Source organism: Triticum dicoccoides, chromosome 1B, assembly GCF_002162155.2.
Source record: "Triticum dicoccoides isolate Atlit2015 ecotype Zavitan chromosome 1B, WEW_v2.0, whole genome shotgun sequence".
Classification (NCBI taxonomy): Eukaryota; Viridiplantae; Streptophyta; class Magnoliopsida; order Poales; family Poaceae; genus Triticum; species Triticum dicoccoides.
Genome location: NC_041381.1, coordinates 12201024 through 12214239, shown reverse-complemented (window position 1 = coordinate 12214239; position 13216 = coordinate 12201024). Strand labels below are relative to the sequence as shown.

The window sequence follows — 13216 nt, the reverse complement described above, 5'->3', positions numbered from 1 at the left end:
GTTTTTCATTCTTTTTTATCAGTGAATAAATATGTATGTACCCTATATTGTAGTCAAAGCTGCGGATGGCGCCGTGGTGGTCTGTACCTTAATCATAAAGCTGACTTCCAATTGGATAAACTTATTTCTGTTTTTGCGGTCCGACGCTTGTGATAATAATGGCATATCACGTCGATGTATTTCTTTAATCACGATTTTTCGGAAGGATGGTCGCTATAACAGTCCATAGCTTGGATATTGCCATGGAGGGGAGGGCCCTGTCTCCGGCAGAGATGGATCTCAGGAGACTGCTCAAGCGCAAGCTGCTTGGGCTAGCCTCGCTGGAGCGTACGATTGCCAGGCAGCGTGCCAGGCTTCTTCGGCTCAGAGAGGGTGACGCGTGCACCAAGTTCTTTCATGCTCACGCCAGTCACAGACGCCGAAAAACTATATCTCGAAGCTCAAGGTGGACGGCGCGATCTCGACTGACCACGAGACCATGGCGGGTGCTATAGACTCCTTCTTCGCCCAGCTGCTTGGGGAATCCACCGACCGTGAGTACACGCTGGATCTCGAAGCAATAGGTGTTCCTCGCAAGGATCTCGCCAGCCTTGACTGTGATTTTACTGAGGAGGAGGTGCTGGCGGCAGTACGCGCGCAAGGGCTGGACAAGGCGCCGGGGCCCGACGGGTTCCCGGCCAGATTTTATGTGACTTGCTGGTCGATCGTCAGAGAGGATGTGATGGAGGCGTTTGCTTCGCTACAAAGATTGGACTTCCGTGGGCTTACATCCATCAATCAGGCGTTCATCACATTGCTTCCCAAGCAACCCGCCGCCTTGGAGGTTCGTGAGTTTCGGCCGATCAGCTTGATTCATAGTTTCCCTAAGCTGGCGGCCAAGGTGTTGGCGACGCGGCTCGCCAATGAGATGCCGGGTCTGGTAGGACCTCACCAGAGCGCTTTCATCAGAGGACGTTGGTTGCACCACAACTTTATGTTGGTGCAAGGGGTGGCCAGGAAATTGCATGCGTCTAAGAAAGAAGCGGTGATGCTCAAGCTCGACATTACCAAGGCCTTCGACACGGTGGACTGGGCTTTCCTGTTGGAGGTGCTGCAACACATGGGCTTCGGGGCCAAGTGGATCTCGTGGATAGCTGGCCTGCTCGCCTCCTCATCTACTAGGGTTTTGCTGAACGGCGTACCTTGGGAGGTCATCTTCAATCGACAGGGCCTGCGGCAAGGTGACCCGGTTTCGCCGCTCTTATTTGTCCTTATCATGGAGGTTCTTCACCATCTGCTAGGCTCGGCCACGAGGGAAGGTGTGTTAAAGCCCCTGGCGGCCGCAGGTTTCCGGCAACGCACCTCTATATACGCCAATGACGTGGTCACATTCATCAAACCGGACCTGCTAAGCCTTAGGGCTTGCTCGATGCTGCTTCATGGTTTCGGGTCGGCATCTGGCTTGCGCACGAATCTGATCAAAAGCTCGGCCCACCCCATTAGATGCTCAGAGGAGCAAGTTCAGCTGATTGCCGCCGAGCTGGAGTGTCAGGTCATGGACTGGCCCTGCAGATATCTCGGGCTGCCGCTTTCCTTGCGTAAGGTCTCGGCGGCGCAGCTGCAGTATATGGTAGACAGGATGGCCGGCCGTTTGCCCGCTTGGCAGGCCAGGCTTCTCTTCCGCGCGGGCAGATTGGAGCTGTTGCGCTCTACGTTGGCCTCCATGCCAATGCATGCTATGATGGCGATTGACTTGCCGGTAAAGACGATCACCGCGGCCAACAAGATCTGTCGTGGATTCCTATGGAAGGGGCGTCGGGATGTGCATGGTGGACATTGTTTGGTGGCCTGGGACAGAGTATGCACTCCTAAGGATCTCGGAGGCTGTTGTGGGGCAGCTGCTGGTCACGCTCGGCCTGGCGCTGGCCAAGGAGGCGGCCACGTTTGGCGGGACGCTGCTGTGCCAGGAGGCTGCAGCCCTGAGGGGCCTCTTCGGCAAGATCCGCAAGTCCAAGGCGGAGCTGGAGAGCATGCAGGCCTACCTGCAGGAGGCGGAGAGGTTCAAGGACACCGACAGGGCCACCGCCATCTTCGTCGGCGAGATTAGGGTCCTCGCATTCCAGATCGAGGACGTCGTCGACGAGTTCACCTACAAGCTACAGTACTGCAAGAACGGTGGGTTCGGCGGTAGGATGAAGAAGAGGCTCAAGCACATCAAGACCTGGCGCCGCCTGGCGGCCAAGCTACAAGATATCGAAGCCCAGTTGCAAGATGCCAACCGGAGGAAGAGGGATTATGCTGTCACCGGAAGATCTTCCTCTAAATTGACTAATCAAGCTCTGCACTTCACCAAGGATGAGGACCTTGTGGGGATCGAAGAGAACAAAGAGTTGTTGATACGGTGGCTGACCGGTGGTGGTGATGGTCTGGAGTAGAGCAACAACAACGCCACCTTGGTGTGGGGGGTGCCTGGTGTTGGTAAAACCACTCTGGTTGATCATGTATACAACACCGTGAAAGAGGATTTCGATGTTGCGGCATGGGTAACTGTGTCGGAGAGTTACCGTATCGAGGATCTGCTGAAGAAGATCGCCGACCGGTTCGGCATCCCAGTAGACGTCGCCAACATTGAGATGAGAAGCCTAGCAAGGTCCATCCACCAGCACGTTCAAGGTAAAAAGTACATCTTGGTCCTGGATGATGTTTGGGCTGAGTGCTTATGGTCGGAGATAAGGGAGTGTTGGCAACAAGGGAGTGTCCATCTGCAATTCACTTGGAACCACTACAAGAACATCACTACTGGCTGTTATTTTGCAAAGAAGCCTTTGGGAATGCTGATGACAAAGAGTGTCCATTGGAGCTGCAGAAATTGGCTCGGAAGTTCATTGCAAAGTGTCAAGGATTGCCTATTGCTATTACATGGCCGGCTACTCTCCTAGAAACTCCCAACTGCTGCTGAATGGGAGGATGTGTACTGGGGTTTGGATCCGCAGTTGGCGAAAGATGTGATTCCTGATGCTCATATGATCCTAAAGGTCAGCTTGGAAGATCTTCCATATGATTTGAAGAATTGTTTCTTACATTGTGTGTTATCGCCAGAAGATTTTGAATTAAAGAGGAGAAGAATAATCATGCAATGGATTGCAGCGGGGTTTGTCAGGGAAAAAAAATGAGGGCAAAAAATTGGAGGAAGTGGCAGAGGGATACTTGGCTGAGCTTGTGAACCGAAGCTTTTTACGGGTAGTGGAGAGAAATCATAATGGACGACTGAAATACTGTCAGATGCATGATGTAATACGCCTTCTTGCCCTCAACAAAGTCAAGGAGGAATGCTTTGGTAATGTTTATAATGGCTCTGCTTATCGGTCCTGGGGGGAAACCTTGAACAAGTGAGCTTATCTGGTGCAACACAGCTTCGTGTGTTCCATGTATTTGGGAAGTATATTAATGTTGATTTGCTGAAGCCTATCCTAACATCTTCGAATCTATTGTCGACATTAGATCTGCAAGGTACTTGTATCAATATATTGCCCGACGAAGTATTCAACTTGTTTAATCTGCGTTATTTGCGCCTGAGAGATACCGAGATAGAAAGCCTGCCTGAAGCAGTGGGGAGGTTACAAAACTTGGGACTCTCGGATTCTTATGATTCTAAACTGACTGACTTCCCAAATAGCATTGTAAAACTTCAAAAGTTGAGATACCTCTATGTTGGTACTAGTCAGGACTACATACGTGGGGTCAAAGGTGCCTAAGGGCATGCAGCACTTGGCGGGACTGCATGCTCTTCAGTCCGTCAAAGCCACTCCAGAGTTTCTGTGTGAAGCTGCAACTTTAACTTGAGCAATGCTATCACCAAAATGAGTCATCTTGTTCATCTCGAAATTGATGCTAGAGCTGAGAATGAGGTGTTGCAGCTGGAAGGGCTACATTTACCTCAGACCCTTTCTTGGCTTGCTTTACGAGGGCAGCTAGAAAAAACAACGATGCCTCAACTTTTCTCTTCTTGGTCACACCTTAATAGCCTCACTCGGTTGCAGCTGGCATTCTCTAATATTGATGAGAAAACCTTTTCCTGTCTACACGTGTTACATGGCGTACCCTCTCTCTTATGCTAAGAAAGGCTTTTGAAGGGAAGAGGTTGGATTTTCATGCAGGGTCATTTCCAAAACTTAGGCAACTATGGATATGGGGCGCAGCACAGCTCAACCAAGTAGGAATAGAGGAAGGAACAGGAACAACACCAGTGCTGGGCACGGAAGAAAAATGCATCCGCCCATGCTCCTGCGACGCGCCGCTCCAGCGCCCGCAGCCACGGACACCGCCGCTGCCGCCGCTGAACTGCTCCACCCCCGGTCAAGCCCTTCGTCAGTCTCGCCCCGGTTCCCCCCCGGATTCTCTGCCCCAAGGTCTGCGCGCGAGTGCCTCGTGCCTGAGCTGTTCCCGCAGCTGCTTGTGGCCGACCCAGATCTGACCCAGCCGCTGTGGTCGCCGGCTGCCTCGAGCTCCCTCCCGGAAATCCTGGCCGCAGTTACTTCGACCGCTCTGCCAGGTCCCATTCGCAAGGTTCGATTTGCTCAGCCTGAAGTTCTGCCTCGCCCGCCCCTCGGGCAAAACATTCATGGCGCACCAAAGCCATGCCTCAAGGCGTCGTCAACTCTGGCCATCAATACACCTTCGCCCTTGGCCATCAATGCCGTGCAGGGTCCGCCGCGGGCAGCTGCTCCCTCGAGCCCTGCACCGCCGCGGGAGCCGGTGGGGGTGGACTCCAGCTCAGGTGAGTGGCAACTGGTTAAAGCTCCATACTGGTGGCGTGCTCTCACCCCCAACCACCATCATTCAAGTCGCCGGTCAGCGCCTTCCCTCTCCCCGCCTACCAGCCGGGCCTTTGTCAAGCGCCATCGCAGGATCTGCCATAAGTGCTTGGAGAAGGGCCACAACAAGATTGATTGCAGAGACCCGTATAAGTGTCTGATCTGCCGCAGAAGTGGGCATCGAGCACGGCAGTGTTCCAACTCCTCTCCTCCAACCCCACAAGATCTCCACAGAGCTCATCCAACTCCTCTGTCCACCCTGCCGGTCCCGCCCAGGCTAGTCGACCCTGCTGCTCAGCCGCGGCCCGTGGCCGTGCCCTTCCTGCCTGGGCCGGAGATGCCTCGGGTGGGAGACCCCTCGCTCCGCCCTGATGTGGGCCATGTCGTCGTCGTCTCCACGCCGGCGATGGACGCCCAAGCTGCCAGCCTTGCCAATCTCACAGCTGTTGTTTGGCTTGGGGGCAACCGCCCGAAGGTCAGCACCTCCGTCATCCGCGAGGCTGTTGCTGCGGCCGCCGGTGCCGACCGCTCCCTTATGAAGGTGGTGCCTTTCTACCCAGAAGACTTCCTCGTCAGGTTCGACTTCCAGCATCACCGAGACTTGGCCACGGCTGCTCCAGGCCGGTTCTCCCACTACAGCTCCGACTTCGGCAACCTCGACATCCACATTGCCAAGTGGCGTCTCAACGCGCATGCCGATGCTGTCCAAGCCGACTACCACGTCCACCTCTGCATCGAGAATGTTCCGCTCAATGCTTGGAATGATGCTGTTGCTGCACAAGTGCTTGGGCCGGACTCGTTCCTGCACTACTTTGACATCGCCACTGTGCAGTGCGAGGACGCTGCGACTCTCAACCTATGGGCGTGGTCGGCGGACCCAAGAAAAATCCCTAAGGTGCAGCTGGTCATGTTCACCTGCAACCAGCCGCCAGCGAGCTGCACCCCTGCTCCTGTCGTCGGGCGCAAAGGGTTGCGACGGCGCGTCCTGATCCACCTGGACCGAATCGAAGACTACACCCCTGATGCCGATGGCAGGGTTCCTCGGCGGCCGCACCCTCTCCCCCCCTTCGACTGGCACTATGGCGTTGTGGATGGTGAGGCCCGCTCTCGGGATCGCCGTGCTGGGGACGAGCGACGAGGTCATGACGACCGACGCGACGACGACCGCGAAAGAGACGATGAGCAAGATGGCCGCGGCAGGCGCGGCGACCGCGACTCTTCCTCCTGGCGCAACCTGTTTCGGAGCCGCTCCAGGGCTCCCCGACGCGATGATGGTCGGGATGGAGGCTCTCGCGATGGACGGCGGCGCGATGAGCGCGAGTCCCGCGGCCGCTACGACGAGGGAAGGCGTCGAGATGTCCCGGACTACAGGAAGATTGACACCACCAGGGTGCAGCGCCTTCCTGATGGCGCTGTCATCCACGCTTCAGGCAGGCGGGCTCGGCATCGCGTGGCTGGTTTGGAGAGGCGCTCACGCTCTTGCGAAGCGTCTAGCTTCCGGTGGACAGAAGAAACCCACGGCAGATCACCTCCTGCATCACCCCACACCACTTCCTGCGACGTGATCGAGCTGCAACCCTCCCCCACATTTCCTGCCTGGCTGCGTTGTGCTCCCTTCTGCTTGGGATCGCCCGTGTCTCCAGAGGCGCCTCCAGGGTGGTCCTCCCCAGCAAGACTACAGCAGCGTTCTGGATCAATGCCACCAAGCCCCAGCACACCTCTGTTTGCTTCTGCTGATGTGGTTGCTCCTGAAGAAGACCAAGTTGTGATAAGCTCCAGCCCTGCCCAGGTGCCTGGGACACCTCTGTTCGTGCCTTGTCCTCCAGCCATCCTCCCGACGCCCAACTCCACACCACCAAGGTCGCCGGCTGCCAGGAGGAAAACCTTAGCTGGCGTAACTGGCCTGAACCTGATTCGTAGCAGCCCCAGGCTGGAAGCAAAGAACAAAGACATGCCAATCGCGAAACTAGCTGAGAGGTTACTTTGCCAGTGTTTGGGCATTGTTGAGGAAGGCGAAATGATCACTGAAGCAGCCATAGAAAAGTATGTGTCTCTCTTCCGCGGTCAGCTGCCCGACCTGGCGGTTGCGGCACTCAGAGCCCTGTTCAAGCTTGATTGTGATCTTGCAACTGCTGTTGAAGATGCCTGCTGGACCATGGGGGAGAGGATGGTTTGGAACTCCAAGGCCAAGGTGAAGAAGGCGCGACGGCGACGGCGACTTCTTGATGCTTCTGCTCCGAGTAGTAGTTGATGTATCCCAGTTCTTATGATTAGCAATCTTCATGTTTTTATGCCGTTTGCTGGACTAGCTAGGCATGGTTGTCTACAACTATCTCGTGATGTTGCCCAGGCAAGACTTCTGTTAGTGTTAACAGTCATCGATGATGTAGACCTTGTCTGCAATGAATGAAAGTTTATCTATCTTAAACTGGAATGTCCGTGGCCTCAACAGTCCAAACCGTCGTGCAACCGTTCATGAAACAATCACCGCTACCTCTTGCAATCTTGTTTGCCTACAGGAAACGAAATTAGCTGTTGTTGACCCTTTCGTGGCTTCTTTCCTGGGCGGTCAAAGACTGAAGAATTTTGCAGAAAAACCTGCCGATGGCACCAAGGGGGGGATTCTTATTCTCTGGAATGATGACTACATGAAGGTGGACGGCATCCATGTTGGCACATTTTGCATCTCCGCGAACATTTCTATTATCAATACTCCCATCTCCTTCAAACTCACTTCAGTCTATGGGCCTACGAGAAGTAATCTGAAAGACTCTTTCTTCCAAGAGCTTGTGAGCCTCAAGCCTGCACAGGGCACTAGATGGCTAGTGACGGGAGACTTCAACCAAGTTTATCGTGCCCGGGACAAAAACCGTGCAAATGTGGACCGCTCTCGCTTAGTGCGCTTTCGACTTGCCCTTAACTGCTGTGAGCTGAAAGAAATTCATCTACAAAATCGAAAGTTCACTTGGAGCAACGAACAGACTATCCCGACTTTGAGCAAATTAGACTCTTTTTTCTGCAATGAGGAGTGGGACCTAGATTTCGGCACACACATTCTCCATGCCCTGTCGTCCTCGCTCTCGGACCATTGCCCGCTCCTGTTGGCTAGCGACAAAGGGCTAAAACGGCCAAAATCTTTCCGTTTTGAAAACTTCTGGACTAAAATGCCTAACTTCAAGAAGATCGTCCAGGATGCCTGGAATGAGGAAACCACCCACTCTGAGCCCTATCAGGTGCTTTTCCACAAGCTCAAGAGAACAAGTCAGTGTCTTAGCAAGTGGAGCAGGTCCATTTTCTCAAACCACAAAATCCAGCTCCACATGGCCCTTGAGATCATCCTCCGTCTCGACATCGCGCAAGCACAAAGGACACTATCAACGGGTGAACGAATCCTGAGAAAGGATCTTAAGAGAAAGGTTGTGGCCTTGGCGGTTCTTGAGCGGGAAAGGAAAAGGCAAAGCTCGAGAATTAACTTACTCAAAGAAGGGGATGCAAACATTCATTTTTTTCACCTTCGTATCAATCATCGACGGAGAAAGAACTTCATCCACCGTCTTAAGCACAATAATGGCTGGGTTACGAGCCATGATCACAAGAAATAAATTATCCAGAGCCACTTTAGGAAAGCCATTGGGAAGGCCCCCCCGCGCTCCAAGGACTTCAACTGGGCCTGCATCCCGTCGTCTTCCTGCGACCTCTCGGACCTTGGGACACCATTCACCGAAGAGGAGGTCCGCTTGGCGATCCAAGAGCTCCCAGGAGACAAAGCTCCGGGCCCGGACGGATTCACTGGAGTTTTCTTCAAAGTATGTTGGGACATCATTAAGACGGAGATTATGCTTGTGATCAATAATTTCTCCAATCTGCATGTGAACAACCTCCACTGGCTCAACTCAGCCAACATTGCCCTCATCCCAGAAAAAGATGGGGCTGAAGACATCTCCAATTTTCGGCCTATCAGTCTCATCCACGCGGTCGTAAAGATCATAGCTAAGATGATGGCTACTCGGCTAGCCCCTCACATGTCCACGCTCGTCTCCAACACACAAAGTGCCTTCATTAGGAAAAGAAGTATCCACGACAACTTCATGTATGTCCGCAACTTGGCCCGCAAACTCCACCGTACCAAATCACCTACATTGCTTCTCAAGCTAGATATCAAGAAAGCCTTCGACTCGGTTAGGTGGGATTACCTTATGGACTTGCTGCGCCACCATCACTTCCCAAGTCGGTTCTGTGATTGGATATCTGCTCTCCTTTCCACGGCCTCCCCCAGAGTTCTACTCAATGGTGTTGCTGGCGACCCAATCACGCATGGATGTGGGCTTCGGCAGGGGGATCCTCTCTCCCCTCTGCTCTTTGTCCTTGCCATTGATCCCCTGCACCATATCCTAGCCAAGGCTACCGCGCAAGGCAACCTCCATCCACTCCGTGGCAACCCCATCCGGGCCTCCTTATACACTGACGATGTGGCCATCTTTGTGGCTCCTTTTAAGGAAGATATACAATTCCTCGCTTCAACGCTTTCTGCCTTTGGTGAAGTCACTGGATTAGTCACCAATTGCAACAAGAGCTTAGTTGCTCCCATCCGTTGTGCCGACTTGGACCTTGATGACATCCTTCAGGCTTTCCCGGCGGTCCGGACATCTTTCCCCTTGCGGTACCTTGGCCTTCCCCTGTCGGTCAGTAGACTCAAGCGCATACACTTTCAGTATCTTGAAGACAAGATTGCGGGCAAGCTGCCGCCTTGGTCGGCTATGCATGTTGCGACCCCTGGACGCATTGTTCTGGTCAAAGTTGTCCTCATAGCCATTGCGATCTACCATCTCACGCCGATGGAGCTCCCTGCTGAGGTGTGGAAAAAGATTGACAGCCTGCGACGTGCTTATCTTTGGGCTGGCAGTGACAAGCTGTCTGGTGGAAAGTGTAAGGTTAATTGGGAGCATGTTTGCAAGCCCAAGATCTTCGGTGGCCTGGGTGTGCTCAATCTTGAGAAATTTGCGACCGCCCTTCGTCTTCGTTGGCTTTGGTTCAAATGGGCTGACCCTCCCAAAACTTGGATGGGGATGGAAACGCCCTGTACTGATACTGACATAGATCTTTTTTCAGCATCCACGATTGTGACCGTTGGTGATGGCAAAAAAGCAAAATTCTGGGAGTCATCTTGGCTCAATGGCCTCCGACCTAAAGATATCGCTCCTAAAATCTTCGAAATATCGAAAAAGAAGGCATGTTTGGTTTGTAAGGCTCTTGACAACAATTTCTGGGTCCGGCAAATTGACATTTCGCAGGGGCTCACTTTGGCACATATCCAGGAGTTTGCGGTCTTATGGGAATTGGTTACTGAAGTTGCTCTCAATCCGGATAGGAAGGACACCATTTCCTGGAAATTCACTTCCAGTGGTGAATATTCGACGGCTACAGCGTACATGGCACAATTCGAGGGCCTAGTTCTCAGCCCAACTGCTCCCACAATCTGGAAGAGTTGGGCTCCCCCAAAATGCAAGGTCTTCACTTGGCTTATCATCGAAAACCGTGTGTGGACGGCGGATCGATTACAACGGCGAGGATGGCCAAACTGTGGACTTTGTCCCCTATGCAAACAAGTCCAAGAGTCCGCCTCCCATCTCCTCTTCCAGTGTAGGTTCACTACCCGTGTCTGGCATGCGGTGGTCGCCTGGCTCGGCATGCAGGACCACTCACCACTGATTTGGCGCCATGAAGACACGGTTCAAGATTGGTGGCTCAAGACGATAAACTCTGGAGGGCACATCAAGAAAGCCGCTGCCTCTGTTCTGATGCTTGTCATGTGGGAAATGTGGAAGGAGCGGAACGCAAGAGACTTTCGCAACACGGCTTCACTGACCACCATTATTGTTGCCAAGATCAAAGAGGAGGCCCATCTTTGGGCGTTGGCGGGGGCCAACCACCTGAGTGAGCTTATGTCGCGAGAGTAATCTTTCTTTATTGCCGCTCTGCGGCTCTTGTCTAAACCTTCTCCTTAATTAATGAAAGTGGCAAGTCTTTTGCCTTGATTGAAAAAAAAAGAATAGAGGAAGGGGCGCTGCAAGACCTAGTCGAGCTAGCGTTCGTAGACTGTCCTGAGCTAAAGTTCCTTCCTGAAGGCGTCCAATATCTTACAACCCTTGATAAATTAATTCGGGTAGACCAATCAGAAGAGCTGGTAGATAAACTCCTGCATATGAGAGATTCAGATGCATGTAGCAAGGATTTAATGAAGATTAGCCACATAAGAATGGTTGGAGTTCAACTGAGGCAGAAAGGACTATGTGAACGGATCAGGTGATATACCGTCGCTGTTCCAAGGTTAGGCTTGGCTCTTTCGTCTTTTGTGCATATATTATATATTGGCGGAATTAAAGTAGCATTTGGTAGCTGGCAACACTTGACGTGAATTTGTCTACTAAAGCTACTTAGTGTGATTTCCTTCTCCAAGTTCTGCTACGAGTTTGTCTACGTACGTGTATCTTTTTCACCTAGACTAGAAATATGCAACTACATAGTCCATAACTGGTAGGATCTATCATTGACAGAAACAAGTAACTCATCATGCAGTTTCCATCTCCCTCGGATCAATGCATGTTATGTTTGTATTTATGTACCATCATTTCCCTGACCGACTGATTCAATTTGCAATTGTTATCAGACTCTGCGCTGGAAAGCAAAAAATGACAGCTCCGTCATCTTCTCATAGACTTCACAGTACAGAATTTAAGAGTTCCATGCTTCTACATTTTGTGCGTGTCAAATACATTTTCCTCACTTGGGTCTTCAGGAGGAGACAAGGACGTCGAAGTGTTGTAGTTGTTACATCAGTTTCTCAGTGGAAATCTGGGCTATTCCTACTTGTAACTAGTGATTTGGGTTGAAGACAAGTAAGAAGATCAGCTGTGGTTTGGGTTCTCGAAGGTAAATCTAGAGATTCATTTCCGTGAACTGGTGATTTCCTGGCGGCAATGTTAGAAAGCTTCAGCGTGCCAGCATGTACGCACGTCCCTGATGCGACCGATCCTTCAGGAGCAATGCCGCTTGTTCCCTCGTCCATCTTTCGAGCTTTTCAGTTTGTGTACTGCCATTGGCACTTGTAATCAATATAAGCTGTCGTAATTACTGAGTAATAAGTATCTCTTCAGCATCCATGCTACAACATTGTTCATTAAAGCATGGACATATTCTGCTGGAAACCAATCTGGAATGATGTTGCAGTAAGCTAAAGACCGTGTTTGTTTAGCTGGTTCCTACCCCCACCGCGTACCCCTGTAACTCTCGTGTACATTTTGTTTATCCCCTTGCAATGGATCTGTTAAAATAAAATCGAATTTGAACTATTTGGTCATTCCGGATCCTCTTCAATATATCCCTTGTGTTAAACCCATCGAATTTGAACATCAAACTTCAAATTTGATATGTAGATGGCGATGACGATGACGATGTAGGAGAGGGCAGACGACCTTGACTTCGCCGTCTCCCGAGCTGGGTTCTATGGGGCCACCTGCAAGCTCATTCAAATTCATGGGACCGGGGGGCTGAGGTGCGGAGAGAGCTAGGAGATCGGCATGAAAATTGTCGAGGGCGGCGACGGTGAGACGGCCAGTGTTTTGGCGGTGGGTGGGTGGAGGCACCGTAGTGTGCTTCTTCTTCGTGTGTAGAGAGTCTCCGAGATACGTTGTTTGCAGTACCAAAAATCGCAATTTGGCGATTCCAGTGGACGCCCGAGATGCCTCCCGTTCAAAATCTAATGGCTGGGAGCGCTCCTTGCCGGGAGGCCCTCAGCGTGCAAGTAGTCAGCACGACATCAACTTGGAGGGGATTGTATGCAGTCTTTACCCGGAGAAGGAAAGTCAAAATCTGCAAGTCCAATCCGGCGCGTCGTCCCTTCCCCCGGAGGCTCTACCGCCGCCGCGCAGTCCTGCTCTTGCTCTGCGTCGAGGTTGGGTCGGTGGGCGCCCGGACCTCCCCGCCGCGCCGTCCGCCACCCAGCCCTGGCGTGGATGCGGAGATAGAGGCGAGAGAGCGAGAGGGCGAGAGAGCGAGAGGCCAGCAGCAGCAACGTCCTAGAGCGCGCCGCCGCCGCATTGCTCTGCCTGCCTCGATCTGGAAGAGGAGGAGGCAGCAAGCCCCTGATGCTCTTATTTGTACTGATTTTGCAGGTTACTTCTTCCTCACACCCAAATCAGCCATCCATACCTATGTGGAGAGAGAGGTTTGATGGTTATATGGAATCCATAGAATTGAATGTAGGTGCCTGAGATCTGTTGGGTGGGTTGGAGTGCACAAAGAAATAAGGGGGGCGATGTTTGGATGTTGGTACTCCAATGAGAATTCGGTGAGTGAGATCTGGTACCTTGGTTGGAGTTGCTCTCAATAACCGTTGTCTCACAAATAAGAATGCCTCAACAACC

The 13216-nt window shown here is 52.4% G+C and overlaps 1 pseudogene; it reads left to right on the top strand.

Annotated features, from left to right (window-relative positions):
* Positions 1–478: 478 nt before the first annotated feature.
* LOC119349973 lies at positions 479–11830 on the top strand (annotated as a pseudogene).
* Positions 11831–13216: the final 1386 nt, after the last annotated feature.